Here is a 24,053-nt window from a genome sequence, read left to right as displayed (position 1 = left end):
TTTTAAAACAGACTGGATTCAGTGATTGGGTGATGTTGTATTTGACATGTCTTTGATCAACTTGGTGAAATTAACTTGTTTGATGTGCTTTGGTTCTTTTCATGGAACCAGCCCATCAGTGCTTCTGTTTACCCACTTTTTGAGGGGTAAGGAAGTGGAGGAGGTAGCATTTGCCAACTAAGGTGGACAGGAAAGCAAGGGAGAAATGTAACCCCATTTTGAAAAGTTCTTTCGACACTCATTAACCACTCAGTCCCGGTACTTCCTGTTTCCAAAACTGATTTAATGCCAGCCTACCCTCCACTATGAGATTGTTTATTGCCTTCAGCAAAATTCCTGGCATATTTGAGGCTCTGCCCCTCTAATTCCTGCCGGATCCCCAAGCCACAACTGGCTCAGTCGCTCGCCTGCCTTCTTTCTGTCCCTGGTCAGGACCTCACAGGGTAAATACAATTTAACCCTAGTGATTGTTCTGGGGTGCTCCTGCCGTGCCTTCTGAGTCCAGCCTTTGTGCTCTCTGTCATTGTCTTGGCTCTGAATGAAGCCTGACAACTCAGCCCTGCCTAACAAACGTTAGACACTCACCTCCCTTCCTTTAGTAAACATACTCATGGTAGGTGTTGTGTACTCTTGCCTGCAGTGCTGGTGAAATATTTCCTAACGTTAATAAAAAGGTATTTGTAGGGGAGGTGTGTTTGAAGGGTGGAGCAGTGAGAGGGTAGAAGGAAAACAAAGATAAGGTTTCTATTGCTGAACAAAAGATAAGTTTCTGAGTTTGAATAGGTGAAGCCCATTCACCTGAGATATTTGGTAACCTGCGCAGGTAGCAGCTGAGATGCTGGGTCATGGGAGTGATGAGTCCTTATTAGCAGATGTTAATCTAAACAGCATCCCTGAGAAGGGAAGATAAGGAACCAGGCTCAGAAGGCAGCCCCCACACACGTTTTGAAATGAGTTGACTTATGTTTGAACTCTGGCCTTTCCATGACTGGTTGTGTGAATTTGGATAAGTGCCTTGGCCCAGGGATCCCCAACTGTCAGGATCTAAGGCCTGATGATCTGAGATGGAGCTGATGCAATAATAATAGAAATAAAGTGCACAGTAAATGTAATGTCCCTGAATCATCCCAAAACCACTCCTGCCCCCTGTTTATGGAAAAATTGTCTTCCATGAAACTGGTTCCTGGAGCCAAAAAAGTTGGCTGCCTCAGCCGCTCTGGCACTCAGAATCTACCTCCAGTGTTGTGAAAATGCACTATGTGGGGACATTTAGGACTGTTCAGCCCACGTACTAATATTTATTGAGTAATCATTTTAGGTATTTATATTGTTGAACCAAGGTCATCCAGCTAATACATGGCGGAGTTGGCTTTGGGCTCCTCAGACTTTAAAGCTTAGCTCTTTCTCCTTTTTCATAACCACCACTACTGCTGCCATGTCTCTTTTTACCAGGAAGAAAAACAGATCAATTCTTAGTTGCCTCCCTTACCATTTTCTGGCCCGGTTCCCATGTGGTCCGTGTAAATGACCTTGGACAGTTGAGTTGCAGGTACCCAGGACTGGAGAACTTCCTCTTACTGTTTTTTTTAAAAATTCTTTTTATTTTTAAAAATAATTTTATTTAGTTATTTATTATTGGCTGTGCTAGGTCTTCATTGCTATGTGCAGGCGCTCTCCAGTAGCAGTGAGTGGGGGCTACTCTCTAGTTGTGGTGTGCAGGCTTCTCATTGCGGTAGGTTCTCTTGCTGCAGAGCACTGGCTCTGGAGCACTGGCTCTGGGGCACTGGCTCAGTACTTGCGCACGGACTTAGTTGCTCCTCGGCATGTACGATCTTCCTGGATCAGGGATTGAACCTGTGTCTCCTTCCTTGGCAGGCAGATTCTTTACCACTGAGCCACCAGGGGAGGCCCCGTCTTACTCATCGTTCACTCCAGTTAACTGTGGATTTTGTCCTGTTTCTTAAAAAATATGTAAATACAATTGTTGTTTTGGTGTTAAGAAGCTGAGTTATACTGTAATTTTTAACAAATAGGCAAATGCCATAAAGTTGGTTTTAAATATTGCTGTACTATGGCTATCATTTTATTTGTGGATAGAGAAACTGTTGAACCTGCTTTTAAAAAACACTTTAATAAGGGGAGAAAATACCGCCTTGGTGATCTCCATCCCCTATGTTCGTCATCATGGAGAAAAAGGCTTATCGCTGAACTATGAACAAACTTAATTCTCCAAGTAATCTCTAATTTGTATTCCTTTTCTCATTCACACATAGCTAGAAGGATTTGAGGTTATTCTTTAGCAATTGGAATAATGATATTTTAAAGATTAGACAGAGGAGAAGATGATGGCTTCAGCATTAGTAATAGAAGCCCAAATAAGCTTTTAAAAGGTCGTGGTTCTTAAGTGTTTCCCATCTGGAGGGGATGGTAACAGTTGGCATACATGCTGTCTTCCAGTTTACATTTCTGTTGGAAATTTTCAGGTGTCTTCCCTAGTACCCTGAGTACTGGCAGCAGCTGGTGGCAAAGTTAAGTAAATGAATTAGGATAAGATTTTCCAAGCTGCATCCATTAGTGGATCACAGAATCAATTTAGTGGGTCACAAGAAGCATTACCTGGAGTAGGAAATGGCAACCCACTCCAGTATTCCTGCCTGGAGAATTCCATGGACAGAGGAGCCTGGAAGGCAACAGTTCATGGGATTGCAGAGTCAGACCCAATTGAGCCACTAAGCAAGAAGCATTACCCCCCGCCACCTGCCCCCCCTCAAATAGTGAAAATTATCAGAGTGTATATAGGCTGGTATTGCTTCTGGAAACTTCTACTTCAGTTTGTTTTAGTGTGGGCTTGTTATTGGGTCCCTGTGTATAAAGACAATTACAGACAGAAAAGTTTGGAAGGTACTGATCTGAGGTGTTTTTGAAAGTTTATCAGCTTGAGAGCAAGTCTAAATGTTGCATGGAAGGGAAGTTCCTTAGCTGAGTCCTTGACATTGGTTTTTGTATATGGTTCACAGAATGAAATTTAGAAACACAGTGTGGTAACTCAGAGATTTTTTTTTCCCCCAAAGCTAACATATATTTTATAAATAGAAAGTAAGGTTTATGATTTTAACGCCAGTGGTTCATGGATGAAATTACAAAATAAAGTTGATAGTGCCTTCCTAATTATCATATCACATGTACCGTTGTGTTTGTAGATTTTGTACTATAGACTGAATTTAAAATTTTTAAATTTGATTCTTAAATACTTGGGTTCATACTCAGTTTGGCATTTGTAAGATTATAAACTAAAGGGTAGTGATTTTTGTTCCTTGAATTACCTTGAAAACTTTTAAAATGAAACATTTTTCATGGCCTTTGGCTATATTTTGCTTTTGAATATTTCATTTAAGTAGGTAAAACTATCCTGTCTTAATTAAGCTTTTCAGATTCTTTGTTTTATTTTTTTTTAAGGCATCAGGGAAGTAGTTAGCTATCATGATACATCTGTAGTTTCTTGTTAAATTATTTTATAGTTGTTCTTCTGGAAGCTGTGAATGATTTCCTTTATAACCAGCTATAAGTAGAGGAGAAATTTTCATTATGAATGTGTTGATATGCCCTTTATCCTTGCCCTTTTCATTTAATTAACCAGTAGCTCCTGTTGTGTGTGGATTTTAAAACAGATACAAAGTTCTGAACTTCCGGAGAAGAGCTGTAGAGAAGTCAGAAGCTGATGGGAAGTTTCTGGATGCAAAGTTCTTGAGTAAGGAGTCCTGTTGCAACAAAAGAAATAAGAACATCTCAAAATTGGGTAACTTCAGGGAGAGAGAGAAGCAGAGTTCTCCACTTCCTATGCAACTGGGGTTGAGCAGAGCATTTGCTAGTTACCAGCTTTCCTGTTCTTAATCAGTATTGCTGCTGTGGATGTGTTAAGACTTGGGGAAAACGTATAAAATAACAGTATTGTTGGTAAGCAACAGATTTGATTGAGGTGCCAGAGTGAGTAGCCTGATGGAGGATGTGTTAGTACTCATGGAACTTGTCCTAATCCCTTTTGGCTGAGGACCTGGGGCTGTAGACACTGGTAAGTGCATACTTGGATGGAGGGAAGAAGGGGCGATGTCTAAGGCTTTATTTTAAGAGAGCATATCCTTGGTGGAAGCTACCAAATAAATATGAGAGTTTTGAAGTAGTCATAAATTGTACATAAAACATTTTATGTTTGAAAATAAATACCCCTAAACCATCTTGTTGGAATAAAGATGAGTAATATCACCCAGTTTTTATAGGACCTGGGTTATGATTGATGTGCCTGTTGCTTGTCAGTCAAGCTAAGTGCCTATGTCTCTGAGGCCTCTGTATGCTCTCAGAATAGATACATTTTTGAAATCTTGACTATTTTCTAATTAACCTCAAGCCCCCTTCCTTTCCAGTAAGAAGAAAGGCTATGTTATGTTAGGCTTTTCAGAGATGGTGGCACCTGAGACCTGCTGGTTTAAATGCAGGCTCCTTGTTTTCAGGCTTTTGTTTTTCTGTATTCCTTGCTTGCCAAGTAGATTGCTGTCATTTTCCCCCGTTCTTATTTTGAAAGTTTTCCTCTGCCTGTTCCTGTACATGGAGGAAGTCAGAGCTCCAGTGGAGGCCCAAGGGGGATTGTATCTAGTTTGTAGGTTGGGTGGGCCTGTTAGATGGCGGGGGTGGGGAGGGGGGCAGAAATCACTGTCTAGATTGCAGAGACAGCCTCTTGGAGCTGGGGGCACCTTGTTTTTGTTTTGCTGTGACTGCAAGACAACTTGAGGGAACACGGTAAGGCCTGGCAACCTAGAATGACAAACCTCTGGGGGAGCTGAGTTAATGTGTGGAGTTCAAGCAGAGAAAGTTCACGTCAGTGTGGTTTACTCCCTCGTTCTGGCATCTCCTCCCACGACAAATGTGTTTACGTTTGAACTTTTGCCAAAATCCCCTTCATTAGAAAAGGGGAGTTTTTTGTGGAAGGAGAAGCTGAAGGCTGAAAGGGTTTCCATTAAAAGGCAGGGTTTCCATTAAAAGGACCCCATCTCTGTTGCTCACTGTAGCTTTCCTTATGAATGTTCTGATGTCAGAACACTTCTGAGAAACGACTGGTGCTCTAGTTTCCCCGTCAGCTTTGGAGCGGAGAGCCAGGGTGCCCACTGACTTCACCCAGAGGGGCCTGGTGAGCCCCTCCTCAGAAGGCCGGAGTGCCTTTGAAGACAATTGAATTGGGTTTGTGTCCTAGTCAGCTCCGGCTGCTATGGGCTGAGTGGACGCAGGAGCCTGGTGGGCCTCTGTCCATGGGTTGCAAATAGTCTGACACGACTTGAGTGGGTTAAACAACAGACATTTATTTCTCATGGTTCTGGAGGTTGGAAGTCCAAGATCAGGGTGCAGATGGGATTCCTGGTGAGGACTCTGCCTGGCTTACAGATGGCAGGCAGCCTTCTCACCTGAGTCTTTACAAGGTGGAGTGGGGGGAGATGCCAGCTGTGTTATCTCATCCTCCTATGAGGATACCAGTCCCATCATGGGAGCCTCACCCTCATGACTTCATTTAGACCTGATCATCTTACAAAGACCCCACCTCTGCATGCTGTCACATTGGGGGTTGGGGCCTCAACATACAAATTTGGGGGAGACCCATTCCACCCATAACTGTCTGTGTGTGGCAGAGTCGATTGTCTACCTAACAGCCACTGCTGTCCCCGCTTCGCTGCTGGAATGCCGTGTCCCCATTTTCCCAGGGCCCTTTGTTGCTATGGTCATCACAGGACACAGCTCTGGCCAATGAGAGGGCTTCTGGGAGCGGCCTCCCTCCCAGACAAAGGGACGCCGGATGGGGGGCGCCTTCCCAGTCGGCCTTTCCTCCTGGAGACGCCAGGGCTGCTGAGCAGAACAGAGCAGTGAGAAGATCCCAGTGCCCCCATGACACCACTGACCTGCGAGGCAGCCTTGCACAGCCTAATACCACATCCCTGTGAGAGGTAGAAACGAGCCCTCGTGGCGCCGCTCCTTTAGGCAGGTTTTGAGTGTGGTCCAGGGCACCCTCACTGATAGAGTCACAGGGGAGAACCTTCCTCCTTTTGGAGCTGGGAGGAGGTGCAGTCTTGGGAAGACCTTATCCCTGACACTGGCCTGGTCTTCCCACCCTCGAGGTGTACATATCACAGTATTGATTGTGAGCCTGTCTCCTCCAGGCCTTGAGCTCTGGACAGCAGGGACCACATCTCACTCCTCCAAGATCTTTAGGGGCTGACTCAAGGCTCGTACAAAGGAGTGGACACTTGTAGTCTGGCCTCGGCTTAATAACCCTATGCTGGTTTTGGTGTCCTCATCCCAAGACTGGCTATTGTTCACAGGAAGCCTACCGGGTAACCAGAAGAGGAGTACGTGGGAAAACAGACTTTAATTAAAAGTACCTGGGCTGTGCGCACAGCTGCTCTCTGGGGTTTAGTTAGCGCCAGACAGTCTTCCAAAGACCCAGATGGAGACGTGCCCCAATCCTCATGCTAATTTGCCACTGTGGAAGGAGAAATCAAATCAGATATTACATGTGTGTAATTATGAAACATATTAACCATCCAGAAAAGCACAGAATTGTAACCATTGTTTCTCACATGAAGATCTCTTTTCTTTAGAGTGAAAAATGAGGTTTTTGCCACTCTGTGCTGTATTTTGCACGTGAAGTAATTGAGTTTTTGGAAGTCAGAGCATAGCAGAGTATTTGAGATGAAAAGTTGTAAAAGTATAGAATAATTGTCATTTTACCACTAAGAAAACAGACCCAGAGAAGCAATAAGTCAAGATTCAGGTTAGTGGACCTTTAATTTTCAGGTTTTCTCTTGCTGTACCTCATGTTATTAGTAACTTATTAAGATAAAAGAGTGTCAAATCCCACCAGCCAGCAGCCCCCAGGAATGCATGTGTCATTGTAGAGATTCAGTTCATTTAGCAGCAGGGCGAGTGTGGCCTGGAAGAGCATTGGGATTCTGGAATTCTTTTGGAAAGGCAGAGTTAGGTTTGCGCTTGTGCTGGATGACTTGAAGGTGGGGTTAGAGAAATGGGGCCAGAGCTGGTTTGGATGTGGTAAGGAAGCAGGTACATTTCAGTGATTGGGTATCTTAATTTTTATATAGGATGCAAGAGATTAAAGTGGGGTTAGAGTTGCCACTTGGTAAATAATTAGTAGTCACAGGTTAGTGAGGAAAGTGGGACGGTCATTCATTTTTGTGGAGGTAGGCATGGGCTTGGTGTCTGGGTTCTATGCTGAAGTTTATGTCCTGATGGAATATTGGGGTTGGTTATTAGTAAGGCCTGTCTTTCCTTGTCCCATTGTTGGTAAGGCAGGTTTTTACTTTTCTGGTAATTGATTTGGTTTGATCCTGGATAATGATGCTTGAGGAATGGTTGGCTTTAGTAGGAGAAGAATGAGATGGTGAGTGGAGAGTCCAAAGAGGATGTCTGAAGTCACTCACTGAGTCTGAACAGTCACTGTTCTTCAATGTTGTAGTTGCTCAATGTTAATATCAGGTTTTTAAAAAAGGGCAAATGAGTTGTTTTCTCCTACCCTAAGAGGCATGGGTTTTTTGTTTGTTTGTTTGTTTTTGTTTTTTGCCATGCTTCATGTATGTGGAATCTTAGTTCCCCGACCAGGGATTGAACCCATGCCCCCTACTTTGGAAGCGCAGAGTCCCAACCACTGGACCCACCAGGGAAGTAACAAGAGGTGTTTTTGTTTGTTTTGTTGTTTTAATCGTCACAGTGACTTTGTAGTCTTCTGGAATTTGGCAGGATGTAGAAGCAGGTGGAAATGTGGATACTTATAACTGAAGCATATTATTATCTCCAAAGATGCCATCCAGTTACTGATCAAGAGGTACTGTTAATGGTGGTGGTAGTGCTGGTGCCAGCCCCCCTCCCCCCCAGATCAGTAGGAAATGAATTTAGAAAACTCAATACAGTTCAGTATAGGAGTCAGAAGTGAGTGAGGTGGTGTAGTCCAGCCAAGTGGGAGCCGGGGCAGACACGCACTTTATGGTCCAGGCTTGGCCACCTTCTCTTTGAACTTCCATCTCTCTGGGCCTCTGTTTCCTCCTCTTTGGTGCCGGGGAAGTTGAACAGATTGTCTCTGCTGTAAGTTTCTCTGTTAAGTCCTTTTTGAAGATACTCCCCTCTTTGGAAAATACTTGTTCAGTTTCCCGTAAAATGGATCCATTTTATGAAATTACTATTCGTTTCTAAAAGCAGGAATACTTGAGGGCTTTGAAAGCTAGTTCAGCAGGAAGTTTTTTTTTTTTTTTTTTCTGGTCTGTGTAGTTTCCTTCCTCTCAGCGGGGACCAGGCCTAAACCCACATCTTCCCAGGGCATCCCCTTTGTAGTCTCCGAGGTGTTAACACCTTAGAAAGTCATATCCAGTAAATGTGCTAAGGGAGGCGCCTTTATTCAGGAATTTTCAGTTTGTGGGTAAAGTCTGGTGGTGTGTGTTTGCAAATTTGATGACTATAAAATAGCATTATATAAAATTTAAGTATTTTGATGCATGCAAATGTTGAATGCAGGAATCAAAAGAGTAAAAGAAGTTGATCAAAAGTTGCCTAATTTCTAAGACAGTAGGCCAGGTGGCTTGTCCCGGGTGTTTATGGAATGGCCAGTGGCAGCCCCACTCTTGCTGGTGACAGGAAAGCTTTGCATGTTCAGTCCATATCATGCTCCATGCTGCCACTCAAGGGCTTTAGGATTTCTGTTGATGGGGGGTGGTATTTAATGTGCACTTATGTCAAAACATCTTTTTAAAGATTTCAGTGATGTTAAGCAGATCTTCACCATGAGGTGTGTCAGTGGTGGTGCCTGTGTTGGGGTAACACCCCCCGCCTGCCCGCCCCAGCCATAGCTCTGTGACAGAAGCACTGAAACCCTAGGAAGAGTGGGGCGCGTCGTGTTGTTGACTGAGGGAAAGGAGCACAGAGCACATTTAGAGGTACAGAGCTATCCCAGAGAGGCCCTAGAGCAGAGTGGTGTGGAGTGTGGACTCTGGAGCTAGCTGTGCGAGCTTTGCAGCTTTAGGGAATTTACCTCGCTTCTCTGGGCCTCAATCTGCCCATCTGTACAATGGGGCAGATTTTAGTATCTCCCTCAAAAGGTTGCGCTGGGCACTCCCCCTGTGCTTCTCAGGGCACATGCACTGAGCGAGTTCCTGGGCAATGCCAATACAGCTGGTCTTTGGACACTCCAAATACCTTTTGTTCACGCAGATGCACGTATTAGAAAATAAAGGACATACTATTTTGGAACCTGGTGTTTATCTCCCATTCGATCCATCATGAATATTTCCCCTTTCATTACTTATTCTAATAATATGATTTTAAAGGTGGATTGTATTGCATTATTAGATATTTAAGCGGGGTTTCTTTTTTCACTCTCATGAACCACACATAAAATATTCTTATACATATGTTTTGTGTACATGTCTGATTATCTCTTTGGAGTAAATTCCTGGGAGTGGAATTACCAGATTCACGGATGTGTACGTGTTAAAGCCTCTTGTCACAGACTGCCCATAATTCTTCAGACAGGAAGTAGCAAAATTTTATCTTCTTATGAATAGCCTGTGAGAGTAGATAGTGATTTTCTAAATGTAAGGCAGCGAGGAGAAAAAACTGTCATTGACTGTATGAAATTCACCTGTTTGGGCTTGTTGGGAGTAGGCAGGAAGAAAGTGGATTTATAGAGAAGGCCAAGATATGTCAAGAAGAGCTAAGAAGGAGCAAAAGGCTGAACTGTGGCTTGATTTCAGGGCAGTTTAGGATTCAGACGAATTAATTTAATTGTAGTGTAACGTGTACTTGCTATATAGGTGGTTTCACGCAAAGAAGAATAAACAGTGCTTCGTTTTTGTTGATCATATGTGATAGATGTGTGGTTCTTGACTGGAGTATCTAGGGGCTCCCTGGCCTGGGATTCTGGTTTAATAAAGTCTTGTCCATGCTCCCTCCTGTGTGGACATCTCTAGCCCTGGACCAGGCCACTGAAACTCTCCGAGGGACTAGGAGTGAGGGTGGCTGCCTCTGGAGTAACGGCGCATCAGGACCAGAAAGCCTAGATGTCAGACACTGGGAACAGGGATGAGGAGGAGTGGAGGGCATGGTGGGGCGTGCATGGAACATGAGAAGGGTGCCCTCCCGGGGTCCGTCAGGCCCTGATGATGGGGCCAGTTTCGCAGCCTTGGGTCAGAAGCCCTGTGGTGGGAGCACCAGATAAGCCGAACTCTTCTGTATTCTCAGAATGTTAGAACCAAGAAGGGAGTTCAGGACCGTCTGGTCTAGCCTTCTCTCGTTACAGATAAGGAAGATAAATAATTTATTGTTTTCAATTAAACTTCACCTCATAAGTTTTTAAAATCAGATAGTCAACCTTGGAACAGAATGGGCTTTCTTTCCTTGTTGTGGGAGAGCCGAACTTTTGAGAATTGAAAGGGCTGAATGGTGGACGGGAAAGCACATGGCATGAGTGACCGTATTGCTCAGCCCTGGAACACTGAATAGATTTCACATCAAACCTGCACCTCCCCCGGTCACAGGGGCCTCCCGTATGTCTGGCTTCAGAGGGGCACACATCTGCCTGGCCCCCAAAGGCTTCAAAGTAATTTTGGACTTAGGGGAGTTCTCCTCTTGTGCCAGCCCCATGTTTTTCTTGAATTTACACATGCTAGTTTTCTTAGAGCAATTCCTCAAAAATGGTCTTCTTTTCCGTTGAGTAAAGAAACACATGTGACAAATACTTCTTTTAAAAAACGACAGCTGCTCTGAACACAGACGGTGCCTTCTGCCACTGGGTGACACTGTTAGACCACAGAACACTCTTTGAGAGTAAAATCAAGGGTCTTTGAACTTCAGATCTCATCAGGCTGCTTTACCTAGGAGAGAGAGAAACTCTGAACCCCTTAATGGCCATCTATCAGATGTTATTTGATAAGTGTAATTTATCAGCCTACGGCAATTTTGAGGCCAGCGGGTTTAGGGTAATCAATTATTGAGGAAATCTGTTAATTGGACAGCATTTCAGTTGCTTAGAGGCTTGTGCAGATTGATGGGCTGCATATTAATAAGGTGCTAATTACTTCATGGGAATATTGGTGCAAGTTCTGTGCACTCAGATTTATTTCCCACCAGACAATCTGAGTTATCTTTCTGGGGCAAAAGACACCTGGCTCGTACATAGCAATTCATGTTACAGACTTTGAGTGAGGGTTTTGGGGGTCATCTTATGCAAGAAGGAGCATCGTCTGCTGGGTTAGAAAAAAATGGGCATTTGGTTCCCTGGACTGATATGTACCAGAAGAACTAGGAACTTTGTCTCTCATTCATTCTGAGCTTTTTCGTAAGATTTTTTTTTTTTTGGATGTAGATAATTTTTAAAGTTTTTATTGAATGTGTGACAATATTGCTTCTGTTTTGTGTTTTGGATTTTTGGCCACAAGGCATGGGGGATCTTAGTTCCCCAAGGAGGGATTGAACCTGCTCCCTCTGCATTAGAAGGGGAAGTCTTAACCATGGGACCACCAGAGAAGTCCCCAAGCTTTGTCAAGATCAGATGAGGATAGAGTTTGTTCAAAGCATGAGATGTCCTCTTTCCCCCTCCCCTGCTTTCCACCGCTTGTTTAGGTCTGAGCTCTGCACGTCACTTGTCAGTGAGTCAGACTGAGTTGAACGATACACAGGAGGTAAAGATAGCAATGTTTCTGCAGGTAAGAAGTGAGGAAAAGTCAGGCCTTCCCTTTGTGACTTTAAAGTGAGAGACTGTCGTCATTTTCATAGCAGCAGCTATAAGCATCATTAGAGAGGGGCTCACAGTGAGTGTCCTGTTGGAACAGAAAGGAGGAAAACCACAAGAGGAGTCAGGAGAGGCTTCAGGAGATGAGCTACCTGGTTTGAATTCTCCATTCCTTCAGTGTCTGCCCCCTTCATTCAGTGCAGTTCTTCCAGGTGCCTGTGGGGTGACTCCCAGCCTGGGAATGCAGGAGGGAATAAAGCTGGGTGTGCCGCTGGCTCCCCTGATGCTTAGCTGTAGGCACACAGAGCCAGTAGCCCCACCTTCCTGTTGGTTCCTCTTCGTCCACTTGTCATGGTGGGGCTGCTTCTACTTTGGACGGCATATGTGCTGGGGGGCAGGGTGACTGAAATTGGTCAGGGGTCTTTTCCCCACTGAAGGGACGCACATCTCTCCTGCAGGAGGGACCACCTGGAGATGCAGGAAAAATTGATGGATGATGAGTGTCAGGTTCATGGACGGAGGGAACACCAAGTTGTACTCAGCACTGCAGATGGGAGGGAGACGGCTGGGTCAGTGGCCGGGGGGAGAAATTACTCACAGAACTGGGGGACTAAGGGTGTGGGGGCTGGGAAGGCGAGGCTGAGAGAAAGGTCTGGAGCCTGTTCCTGAGACCTCTCAGCACCGAGAGGTCAGGATGGCAGAGACACGGGGCCATCGGGTGTGGGGAGAACCAGGAGAGAGGGTCATCCAGACGGCTGGCTTTCAGGTTGACAAGGAGATGGACAGCGGCTTTGAATTCTCACAAGAGGCTGGGGAGAAGGTACCCCAAGAAGCCGGGAGTCCCCTGCATGTGGACTGTGAGGTGAATGGGACGTTTTCTGTGATCTCTTTCTGTTAGGGATTCGCTGGTGGCTTTTTGTCCCTGGGGCCTCGAAGGTCGCAGCCCTTGTGGACAGACCTGGGGGCCAGAGCACAGGAGCTTGAATCTTAAGGAACATTTGCCCCCCAGCTAGCAGTTGGGCAGAAAGAGGTATGCTACTGTCCTTCCAGGTTGAAATACATGTTGATTTATTCTCCGGCCCAGCTGTTTTCTTGGGGGAATGCCCTAGTGCGTGTGCCTGGTTGAGAAGGATGAGCGGTGCAGTGGACCCTGTGATACCCCGTGCGGCGCTGGTGGTCCTCCGGCGGCGGTGGTGGGACCTCGCCTCAGTGAGCCCCTTCTGGGCACCGTCTCTCCTTCTCTCAGATGTGTGCTGACCCCTAATCACTCACTGCTCGCAGAATGAGGTAGCGCCGCCATCCACCAGGGAGTTCCAGACTCTTCTCTGGAGGCAGACAGAGGGCATGTACAGAGTCTGTGTCTCAGCTGAGGTTCTAGGACTTGTTTAGGTATCGGAGAGAAGACGTCACCTGGATGAGCTGCCTGCCCGGACGGTGTGAACGGCATCATTGGTTCGGTGCCCTTGAGGAATTTTGTTCACTTCTTTTCTTCCTTGAACTGAGCAACTTAGTAAATCTTTATCAATTTTATATTAGTTTAGTTCTACTTAGAAACATTTTTTTCTCATACCCCCATAGTGTTTTTGTTTTCATTTTCTTTGTGTATTTTGTCTTCATACTTCACCAAGGTAGCTTGAATGGCCAACTTACTAGCAAAACGAGGTTATTCAAGAACTTCTTTTTTGATTTTTTTGTTTTAAACTTTTTCTTAGGCTTTGAGCATGACCTCGTTGGCGACATAGCAAACTCCTTTTTCTTCCAAAGCATTGGACTTCGGGGAGCTAGAAGGCAGAAGGAATTCAATCATAGGGTTAATTTGCTGGTTTCTATGGAAAGCAACCCAAACTTGCATCTGTTGACTATCAGCATCCCTTTTTTTTTTTTTTGCCCCGATCAGACACCTGCAGACTCGTGGGTGCCCAGCTTAGGTATGAGCATTTTCTGAGGTCCTGATGCAGGCGTGTATTTTCTGGTTACCGCTTATATGTGTTTGAGCTGTTCTGTGTTAGAATATTAATACACTGCTTGATTATAAATGTGCAGCAGCAGTACACTTTACCTACAGAGCCAGTGGAGTGACGTGCAGAAGAACAAAGTACTGTGTATTTTGGGGACATTTTTGTTTGTCCTCCACCCACTGCTTTTCTGCCCATCGCTTTCCCATGGGGTTTGACTGAACATTATGCAAAAATGCCTCTAAGAAGATCTTGCCTGTTTTCTGTTCTGACTTTTTTGTAGAGTTGTCCAATGAATCAAAACATCAGATTCCACCAGGGCTACCTATGAACAGTTAAACTATTTATATTGGACTAGCTTCTGTTTTTATTTGTTATTATTGTTCTGTCCTCAAGTGGTGTCCGACTGTTTGTGACCCCCATGGACTGTAGCCTGACAGGCTCCTTTGTCCTCCACTATCTCCCAGTGTTTGCTCAGATTCATGTTCATTGAGTCAGTGATGCTTTCTAACCATCTCATCCTCTGCCACCTCCTTCTCTTTTTGCCTTCATCTTTCCCAGCATCAGAGTCTTTTTCCCAGTGAGCCAGCTCTTCACATCAAAGTATTGGATGGAGTTTCAGCTTCAGTATAAGTCCTTGACTATTCAGGGTTGATTTCCTTTAGGGTTGATTAGTTTGATCTCCTTGCAGCCCAAGGGACTCTCAAGAGTCTTCTCTAGCACAGTTCGAAATTATGTTTTTATCGATCCCTCATATTTGTATTATTGCTCTGTCTGCAGAATAGTTATTTACAACAGGAACCAGAGTGACGTGACAGTTTAGCTGTACAGATAAGAAGACCGAAGCCCAGAGATTGGGATATAATCAGCATTTTCATGGTGTGGACTGGCTTGGGCTGTGGGCTCCTCTCTCTGCTTTGGCTGTGAAACAAAAGCCCGTTAGGGATTCTGTTTTCTCCCATAGACTCTGTCCCTCTCTCCCATCTAAGAACAAATTGGAAAAACGAGCAGAGGCCTATATGGGGTTCACCATTAAGCTTGGTCTAAACTAGTAAGCTTGGTCTAAACTAGTATGCTTGTACTGCGTGGTCATCCATTTTTCAGTTTGATAGGACATTGATTCATGGAGAGTTAGATTAATGAATTAATTTGTTTTAACTATTTAACCGTCCAGTTTATTTAACATCTGCCACATGGCCTGGTACCATGTGTAGTGAATGTTCTCCTTAAGTGTTATTCAGTGCTCACAACAATCCTGCAAGCGTGGCTGTGAGTGCCCTGATTTACAGATGAGGAAATCAAGACTCAGGTTAAGTCACATAATTGGTACGTGGCATGATAGGCTTCTAATTCAGGATGGAGGTGGTCTTCAAACTGGCTGGTATTTATTACTTCTCAGGACTCAACAAGGTTTAAAATGGATGAAATAACAAAACTGTAATAACACAGCAGCAACTGAGTGATCTCTAGGTTGTAATTTTAATAGCTGTTAGTATTTAATAGGGACTTTATTTATTGAGGTATAATACACATACAGAGAAGAGCATAAGCCAAAAAAAAAAAAGATGAACTGCTTGTTAAATTTTCAGAGTGAATATGCCTGTGTAACTAGAACCTGTATCGGAAATCAGAACCTTACCAGCACCCCAGGAGCCCTGTTTCTTCCATCCACTCACTCTGTGCCTCCCGTTATGCTGACATCTGACATCAGAGGAGGTTTTGCTCGTTTTGAACATCAGACTGATGGAATGACCTGCGATGGACGCTTGCGTGTCTGGCTTCTTTTGCTGAACATTGTATTTCTGAGATTCAGGCTGCTGCTGTCGTTCTCCTTGCTCTCTGTTCGACGGTATCCTCACGCCCCACAGTCTGCTTCTCCACGCAGCTGTTAATGGACATTGGGGCTGCCTCCCATTCGGGGCTGTTGTGAATAGTACTACTCTGAACATCTTTATGAAAACGTTTATGTGTTTGAAAGAAAATGTGTCTCTCTCGCCACCTTTCCCCACTTCAGTATGGTTTTCTGCAAGGTGTTTTCTAGTTGGGATTATAAAGCTATGATGTTACCTTCTAAAATCTTGTTGAGAAAATCATCCTGTTTAAAGTGAAACCCATTCTCTGCTCTCCTGCCTGCCCCCTTCCATTTCCCAGCTCAGAAGAGTATGATGTTGAAAGGGGTGAAAGCACCCCTTTGGAATCAGACCCAGGTTCAGATCCTGGTCCTGTACTTTACGAGCTGTGTAACCTGGGGGCAAAATAACAGGGTTTCTGTTTACTGTGCTTAGTTGCTCAGTCCTGTCCAACTCTGTGACCCCATGGACTGTAGCCCATCAGGCTCCTCTGTCCATGGGGATTCTCCATGCAAGACTACTAGAGTAGCTTGCCATGTTCTCCTCCACAGGATCTTCCCAACCCAGGGATCAAACCCAGGTCGCCCACATTGCGGGCAGATTTTTACCTACTGAGGCATCAGGAGATGCCTGGAGTGGGTAGCATATCCCTTCTCCAGGGGATCTTCCCCACCCAGGGTTCGAACCAGGGTCTCCTGCATTGCAGGCAGAGTCTTCACCAGCTGCGCTACCAGGGAAGCCCTAGTTGTTGTTACCTGTGGCCAGCGACAGCACTTGTCACAGGTGACACTTACGGAAGGCTTCCTGTTTCCAGGCCCCGAGGTGGGTGTGCCTGTCTCGTCTGTTCTTCATAACCGTAGAAGAGGATCTGCCTTTCCTCTCCCTCTTCCTTCTTCCTCTTCTTCCACTTCTCCTCCGCCTCCTCTTCGTCTTCTTTTTAACTGGTGAGGAAACATAACCCAAAATCACACTTACAGTAAATGAGAGCTGGAATTTAGACCCACTTGGTGTGATCAGAGCCTACCTCCTTGAAGCTGTCTGAGCTCAGAGGGAATGGGGAGACTCACAGGAGATAGAAACTCCCGCCTCACTGGGCCGTTGTGAGGCTTAAGCGATGGGGAGACACTTACGCAGAATACCGAGAGACGATGCGTAGTGACTCCACAGTGGATTCCTCTTGTGGCTTGTCTCTGATGCTTTTGCTAGCAGTGCTGAGGGTCTGGTAACAGTGCTGAGGGTCTGGGTGAGGTGGGCCTGCTCCACCAGGCGTCATCCTCGAAACGGACACCGTGTTATTTGTGGAGCCGTCGCCACCTACTGGTTGGTCCCGTCTCACTTGGTCCAGTTGAGATCTTAAACATGGGCACGTGTTTGTTCTGTCTTCCCAAGGTTTCTCTTGCCTTCGTTCCCGTCTTCTAAATATAAAATGTGTGCCTTATTTTTTTAATATAAAAATACATTTTTCAGGGATGAGAAAACGAGTTTGGTATTTTCCCAAGCGCGTCACTGTTTGGCAAGCGTGTGGCAGCATCTCTGTGGCCAGTTTATTGCGAGTCTGAAATTCCAGCAGCGGTGGGCCCGGCACAGTTGGAAAAGCCACATTTCTGAGCTCGCGTGGATTGCTCTGGTTCGGCGTCACTTGTCTGCCTTTGTTGAGTTTGTGGCCACGAAGGTCATCTGGGCACTTGTCTGATGCCTTTGGGTCCCAGATAGTGCCACGATCTCCTGTCAACAAGACTGAATCTTCAGGTTGTTCCCAGGCTCAGGAGTTTTGTAAGTGAAGCCCTTGGGTGTTTGGGAGAAATTCCCATTTTAACTCACTTTCTGCTCTCTCAAGGCCTTCCTCCTCACAACCAGGCTCCCTTCTGGGAACTGTGGGTGCTGAGGGAGACTGCCGTGGCTCCAGGGACAGTCCTTGCTCTTCCAGGTTGACCCGAGCCTGGACTTGGCTGGCGTGCAAACTTAAGTGACTTGGATTTTTCCAAGTAAATCTCTTAGAGACAGCCTGGGAAACAAATGCTCTTAAAAACTTCCTGGGAATTACTTTCCAGAAGTTGCAGCACTTCAAACATTTAATTGTTTAGCTTCGGTTTGGTTCTGGTATAGCTGTAACCTGCATGCACTGATAGGTTTCAGGTGTTGTTTTCTAAAGGATTCATTTATGAGTGCTTTAGATAGATTTTAAATATTGAGGTGGACATGGAACTTAGCATAATCTGTAAATTTTCATTTTTTTCCTCTCAGAGGATTGTTTTATTTTATAGTATAAATATAACTTTCATATGTACTGAGGTGAAGTGAAGTGAAAGTCGCTCAGTCATGTCTGACTCTTTGTGACCCCATGGGCTATACAGTCTGTGGAGTTCTCAAGGCCAGAATACTGGAGTGGGTAGCTTTTCTCTTCTCCAGGGGATCTTCCCAACCCAGGGATCGAATCCAAGTCTCTTGGATTGCAGGTGGATTCTTTACCAGCTGAGCCATGAGGGAAGGCCCCCAAATTTGGGTGACTTGTTTTATTTCAATACTCAGTTTATTGTGGTCTAGAACCAAACCTGCAATATCTCCGAGGACTAAGTTTTAACTTTTATCTTTGTGGGAATTCCCTGGTGGCCCAGGGGCTAGGACTATGAACTAATGAGTATCTGGGTTCAGTCCCTGGTCAGGGAACTAAGATTCCCACAAGTCCTACCAAAAAAATAATAAAATTGTCTTTGTGATGTAGAAATTTGAAAATGAACTCCTGGAGCCAGGAATAGTCTAATGGGAAACCCAGATGCAGTGAATGTTTATTCATCCAGTTGTGGAGTTTTTCTGTGGGGATGGTTATTCACCTCTGAAAAGCAATCAACACAAAATACCTGGGACTAGCAGAGGCCTGGACCCACGGTTAACCTTTGAAAAGGGGAAAAATGCAAAGAAGGACTCAAGAGGGCATCTATAAGGCTGGAATTCCCCTCTCTTTTCTGAGACAGTGGAGTTTAGTAATGATTTTGCTCATTCACAGGAATCAAAGGCAGAATTCTCATCAGGTTACATTTTTAGTGTACAGTGTTAGTGTCTGTCTAAAATGCAAATCTGTGTTTTTATTCCTCAGCTTAAAATCTTTCACTGAATCCCCTCGACCTCAAAACAGCATCAGAGTTTCTCAACATCAGCCCCGTCTCCTTGGTACATGCCTTGCACTGCAGCCAGAGCCATTCAGAACTCCATGTGCATGTGATAGACTTCACATTTTGCAGAAAGGTCTTAATGTCGGTAGCATGAATGGGTCTTAGAACCATTGAAAGTTACCATCGACTGTGGATTACATGAGGGGAGGGGGTGAGTAAACCTAGGGAGACTTCCCAGTGAGTTAGGGGATTGTAAAGAATGCTTTATTATCATTAAAACAAGCAAACACACCAGCAAACAGCAAAGAGATTTAATGGGCTCCATCATTTAAAAGAAGAAAAAGCTTTTAAAAAAAGAAAAAAGTTACCAGAGAGAACATGAAGGGGGCTTCTCTACTGAGCTGACCCTCATTTTCCTTCACTGACTTGATAGTTTTTTAAAAATCCCTTTATGAATCAGTTACTGGTCCAGGCGCGTATATCTGATAAGAGTGTCTTCATGTTAATTTCTGGAAGAAGGTTTCATGTAGCAATACTGATACCCATTTCAAAGTGCCTTTACTTCCAGACATTTTTCTGTCTCCTCTTTCCTTCTGGGCTGTGGATTACTGGTTGCTCAGGCTTTAAGCCGCGTTGCTTGAGACTCCAGGCAGCTCCGGGGCTCCCTCTCCTGGTGGTTCTTCCTGCATTCTGTTCCTTCATTTAAGGATAAGTCTTCAACTCGGTGCAATGTATCTGGTAACTCAGACTGTAAAGAATCTGCTCGCAGTGCGGGAGACCTGGGTTCGATTCCTGGGTCAGGGAGATCCCTTGGAGAAGAGAATGGCAACTCACTGCAGTATTTTTGCCTGGAGAATTCCACAGACAAGAGTCTGAGACTGGTGGGCTACCGCCCGTGGGGTTGCAGACTCAGACACAGCCTTGCGACTGAGCGCGCACCCACACAGGAGTGGGGAGCAGTTCATGGGTGCAGGGCCTCTATCGTGTACAGTTTTCAGGGCCACCTTCCTTCTCATACGTAACCTTTCCCAGACCTCAGCGTGGTCCACTCCCTGCGACCACAGCTTTCCCCTCAGACTAGTTTGCAGTCTCACTTGAGGTCTGTACACTTGACTCAGGCTGGGGCCCCCTTTCCCGTCTCCACTTGGATGAAGGACAAACCAGGGAGAGAGAAGAAGGAAGAAGTCTGTGCCTTCGTTTATGGGCAGAGCTCCCTGAGCCACTGCCCACCTGTGGCCTGTCTGCCTCTGTCCAGCAGGAGACAGGCCGATCCTGTCTCAGGCCTCTCGGCCAGTGGAAAAAAAGAGGCTTCTCAGGCCCTCAGTCTTAAGAGAAAGTGAAGAAGAATCCAAGCTAGAACTTGTTCTCTAGGCTCAGAACTGAAGTCTGTTCACTGTGTACACAGGAAGGTCAATCTGTCTCTTGGCACCAAGGCCCAAGACAATGTACCCCAGCCCTGACCTCTGGGAACCAGGGGCAATGGGCCTCTGTGTGGCTTCCTGTCATGGGAATAGTGGGAGTGGAGGGTTGGGGGGGTTGTGGGAGAGGCGAAGTGAGAGGCCCCGGCAGTCACTTAGTAAGACCAGGAAGGAGCCCCCCAGGGTCTGGGCCCTCACTGCCTCAGCTGCTCGCCCTCAGTCACCCGGGTGTCCAGGGACATCTCCAACCGAGCATGTCCCAAAGGGAGCTCCTGGCCTCACTCCCGTCTGCTGTGCTCACGGCCTCCACCACAGCAGCTCTGTCCTCGTTGCTCAGGCCAGAGCCCTTGCAGGCACCCTCGACGCCTCTGTGTGTCTCACTCCTGGTGTACAGTCCTTCAGGAAGTCCCAAGGGCTGAAATGAAATGACATCCGGTCTGCTGCACCCATCTCTCACCTGGGTCCCCTGACAGCTGCCCCCTGGAGTCTTTCCCTGGCTGTGCCGGGCCTGTCCTACACTCGGCTAGAGTAATCGTCCAGACACATGAGTCAGAGCTCGTCACTTCCTGCTCAGAGCCCTGAATGGTTCTTTGCTGTCACTCAGGGCAAAAGCCAGAGCCCTGGCACTGGCCTTCAAGTCCCCGCATCGAATCCCACCCTCTCTGGTGCCCCCACTGGTCCCCCTCCATCCCCACCTTCACTCATGTCTCTCCTTCCTCAGATGCATCAGGCGTGCTCCTGACTATTCCCTGAGTCTGGAACGCTCTTCTCCCCAGGTCTACAGGCTCCCCTCCCTTGCTGACACCTTGACCTCAGGAGGCAGGAATCTGGATGTGAGGTCGGGGAGATTATCCTTGGTTTAGGACAGAGGGACTAATCCTTTTATGGCAGCTCATTGCCTTCTTGTCTACTGATTAACTAGATGAAACTGCTGTTGGCTTTTTAACAAAATCAAGACTGCCTGCAGGTCTGTCTGGCACTTCTCCAGTCTCCACTAAGGAGTGCATTCTCTGAAGGGCCAGTTCAAATAGTCAGGCTGATGTGATGGGATCGCTGACCTACCTACCACAGGCCCAATTCGTGAGTTTCCATTTGGGGGAGGCTGCAGACATACTTGTCTTTTAAAAGATCAATGCAGGTAGCATTTAAGGAATATTTGGTTTAATCTGTTAGATGGGGTGGTGGTGGTTTAGTTGCTAAGTCGTGTCTGACTCTTGCAACCCCATGGACTGTAGCCTGCCAGGCTCCTCTGTCCATGGGATTCTCCAGGCAAGACTACTGGAGTGGGTTGCCATTTCCTTCTCCAAGGGATCTTCCCAACCCAGGAATCGAACCTGGGTCTCCTGTACTGCAGGCAGATGCTTTACTAACTGAGCTACGAGGGAAGCCCAGTCTGTTAGATACGTGTGTATTATTGCTTGGCCGTGCATTTATACCTAAAATACACAAATGATGCAGCCACAGTGTTTCTGTTTTAGTTGATTTAATTTATTCTTTTTTCCTCTTTCTTTCATGTTAATTTTCAAAAGATCTTTCTATTAATAATAGGAAAAATTGTAATTTGGGAGACAGAACATGAGTTTTCAGATCAGAGAGTGTTAATTTTCATTTTTTTTTTTCAAGTCTGAGATTTACACTATTGGCAAAATTAGCTTAGGCAAGTTATTTTAACTTTTATTCCTCTGTTTATTGTCTGTGAAATAAAGATTCTAGTGCTTCTGTTCATAGGACTGTCGCTGGGATCAGGTGTGATCACGTACCCACAGGTGCTGTATCTAAAGTGTTGGGAAATAGTTGGCTGCTGTTGAGGACAGTTCAGAGATTCAGGAAACATCACTGATGACTTTGAGACCCAAGACTCCTACTTGTAGCTACTGGCCTCTGGACCCGTTTTACTTATTTCTAAATTCTACTTGAGATTGCATCTTTATTCTTTTCGATTATACCCCCACTCCCCCACCCCCATGCCAGAGTCCATGGAAGCACATAGCCACGTCTCTCCTGCCTGCACCCCTGCCCCGTGTGTACACACACACACACGCTCTCTTTCTCTCTTTCACTTGGGTATTTGCTTGGGGCATTGATTTCATGGGCAGAAATAAAGATGGAGTCTGTCTTCCATCCAGGAGCTTGCTCACAGGGGCTCTGTCTTCTTTCTGTTTATTACAGATTTGATTAAGTTCAAAGTTTATTCAGCTTCTGCCATGTGCCAGACACTTGGCTGGACCCTCGGATTTAAAGCTGGAGACAAAGTGTTTCTGGCCCTTTCACAGACTAGACAGACATGTATGGTTACGGCGTGTGCGTGCACGAGCGCTCACTCGCTCAGTCGTGTCTGACTCTTTTGTGGCCCTGGGGACCGCAGTCTGCCAGGCTCCCCTGTCCATGGGATTCTGCAGACAAGAATGCTGGAGTGAGTTGCCATTTCCTTCTCCAGGTGATCTTCCCAGGTCAGGGATTAAACCCGTGTCTCCTGTGATGGTAGGCAGGCTCTTTACCACTGAGCCACTGGGGAAGCCCTCCCAGGTGTACGGATGCTTCTTGTACCGGAAATACATCTGCATGGTGCTGCTGGGGCTCTGAGGATGCAGGGGAGGGGGACTACTCTCTTGACTCACCTGGAGAGGTGGGGACAGGGGGCAGTGCTGGGTGTGAGCCTGCTCAGATGGGATCCTCCCTCCTGCCCTTGCCCTCGTCTCAGATCCCTGTTCCATCTGGGGGCATGGCTCTTGCCAGAGAATTAACACGCATGTACTCTGGACTTTCCAGGGAAGTCCCACTATCAGATGTTCTGCTGTAGTGAGGCCCTGCCTCTGACTTTTGGTTTGGAAAATTTCGTCATCCTGCAGGACAGGGAGGCATAAAATGATGTGTTGGTTATCTTAAAAGGTTTATGTGTGTTAGGGAGAGGGAGCAGGGGTGGGTAAGCGCTGAGAGACAGGCCCGGGGGTCTGCAGCAACCGGATACCTGCCAGGTGGATCACAGGGGTTTCAGCCTGCACTCAGCCAGCCATATCCCCCCAGCTCTTGCCCCCATGCCTTTTCTCTTCCGTCTCACAAAATATGACACGTTTTCATACAGTTGTCACTGGGTATCGAGGCTGCCGAGAACAAAGGAAAGAGACGTGTATCCCACTCTCCAGGGGCCTCTACACACATGCACTTAAATTGAACACAGGACCCAGGGGTCATCACGTCATGTGTTCCTTTCACGTGCTGATAACAGAGTCCAAGCCCAGAAATAAGACACTTGGGTGGTCTGTTCTGTTCTCCAGTGAAGCCTCCTCTTCCTTCTAGACAACAAGTGTGGAGAGCTGGGCTCTGCGGCCTGGTCCCTCCCCCTGCGCCCGGCACTGTTCTGGCAGCTGGGGGGTGGGGTGTGTGCGCGGATGAAATCCTTGCCCTCAGGGGCATCTGCTTTAGGTGGCCAGTGACTAGTCAGTCAACCTGTGGTTTGGAGGAAGCACAGAAGGGCTGGGGTGGCATTGCAGGTTTAAGCAGGGCTGTTAGGAGGTCAGGGCTCTCTGAGAAGGTGCCATCTGAGGAAAGATGCAAAAGGCTATGAACGGGATGAAGTCTCCTGGGTGCTCACAGGAGTGGGAAGGAGACAGGGTCCAATAGCCTGGCAGGATAAGAAGGCTGATCTGCCCCCAGGGAGCTGCTGGCCTCTTATGTGGGCTCTGGGATCTGTACGTTTTTAGAACATCTTAATTTGGAGGCTGAAGGGAGTGTGAAGGACCTGGGTCTGGTGCCCAGGTGCTCATTGTGGGTTCAGTGGGTATTTAGACACGGTGGTGAGCAGGACCCGTGTGACCTGAAGCTCACGGTGAGCCTGGTGCGGACCCGTCTGGCTGTGGGACTCTCCTGTGCTTTAGTTGTCTGCTCCCAGAACCAAGTGGGCTCCTCCCGCTCCTCGCCGCCCACCGTAGCTAAGACAGAGCTTCAGAGGG

The 24,053-nt window shown here is 46.4% G+C and overlaps 1 protein-coding gene across 2 annotated transcripts in view; it reads left to right on the top strand.

Annotated features, from left to right (window-relative positions):
* FAM107B (family with sequence similarity 107 member B) overlaps positions 1-24,053 on the top strand; it is a 212,328-nt gene that overhangs the window by 174,852 nt on the left and 13,423 nt on the right. The window lies entirely within an intron of this gene.

Source organism: Budorcas taxicolor, chromosome 13 (assembly GCF_023091745.1).
Source record: "Budorcas taxicolor isolate Tak-1 chromosome 13, Takin1.1, whole genome shotgun sequence".
Lineage (NCBI taxonomy): Eukaryota > Metazoa > Chordata > Mammalia > Artiodactyla > Bovidae > Budorcas > Budorcas taxicolor.
The sequence above is the reverse complement of the archived record's forward strand: the minus strand, read 5'-3'. Positions and strand labels throughout refer to the sequence as shown.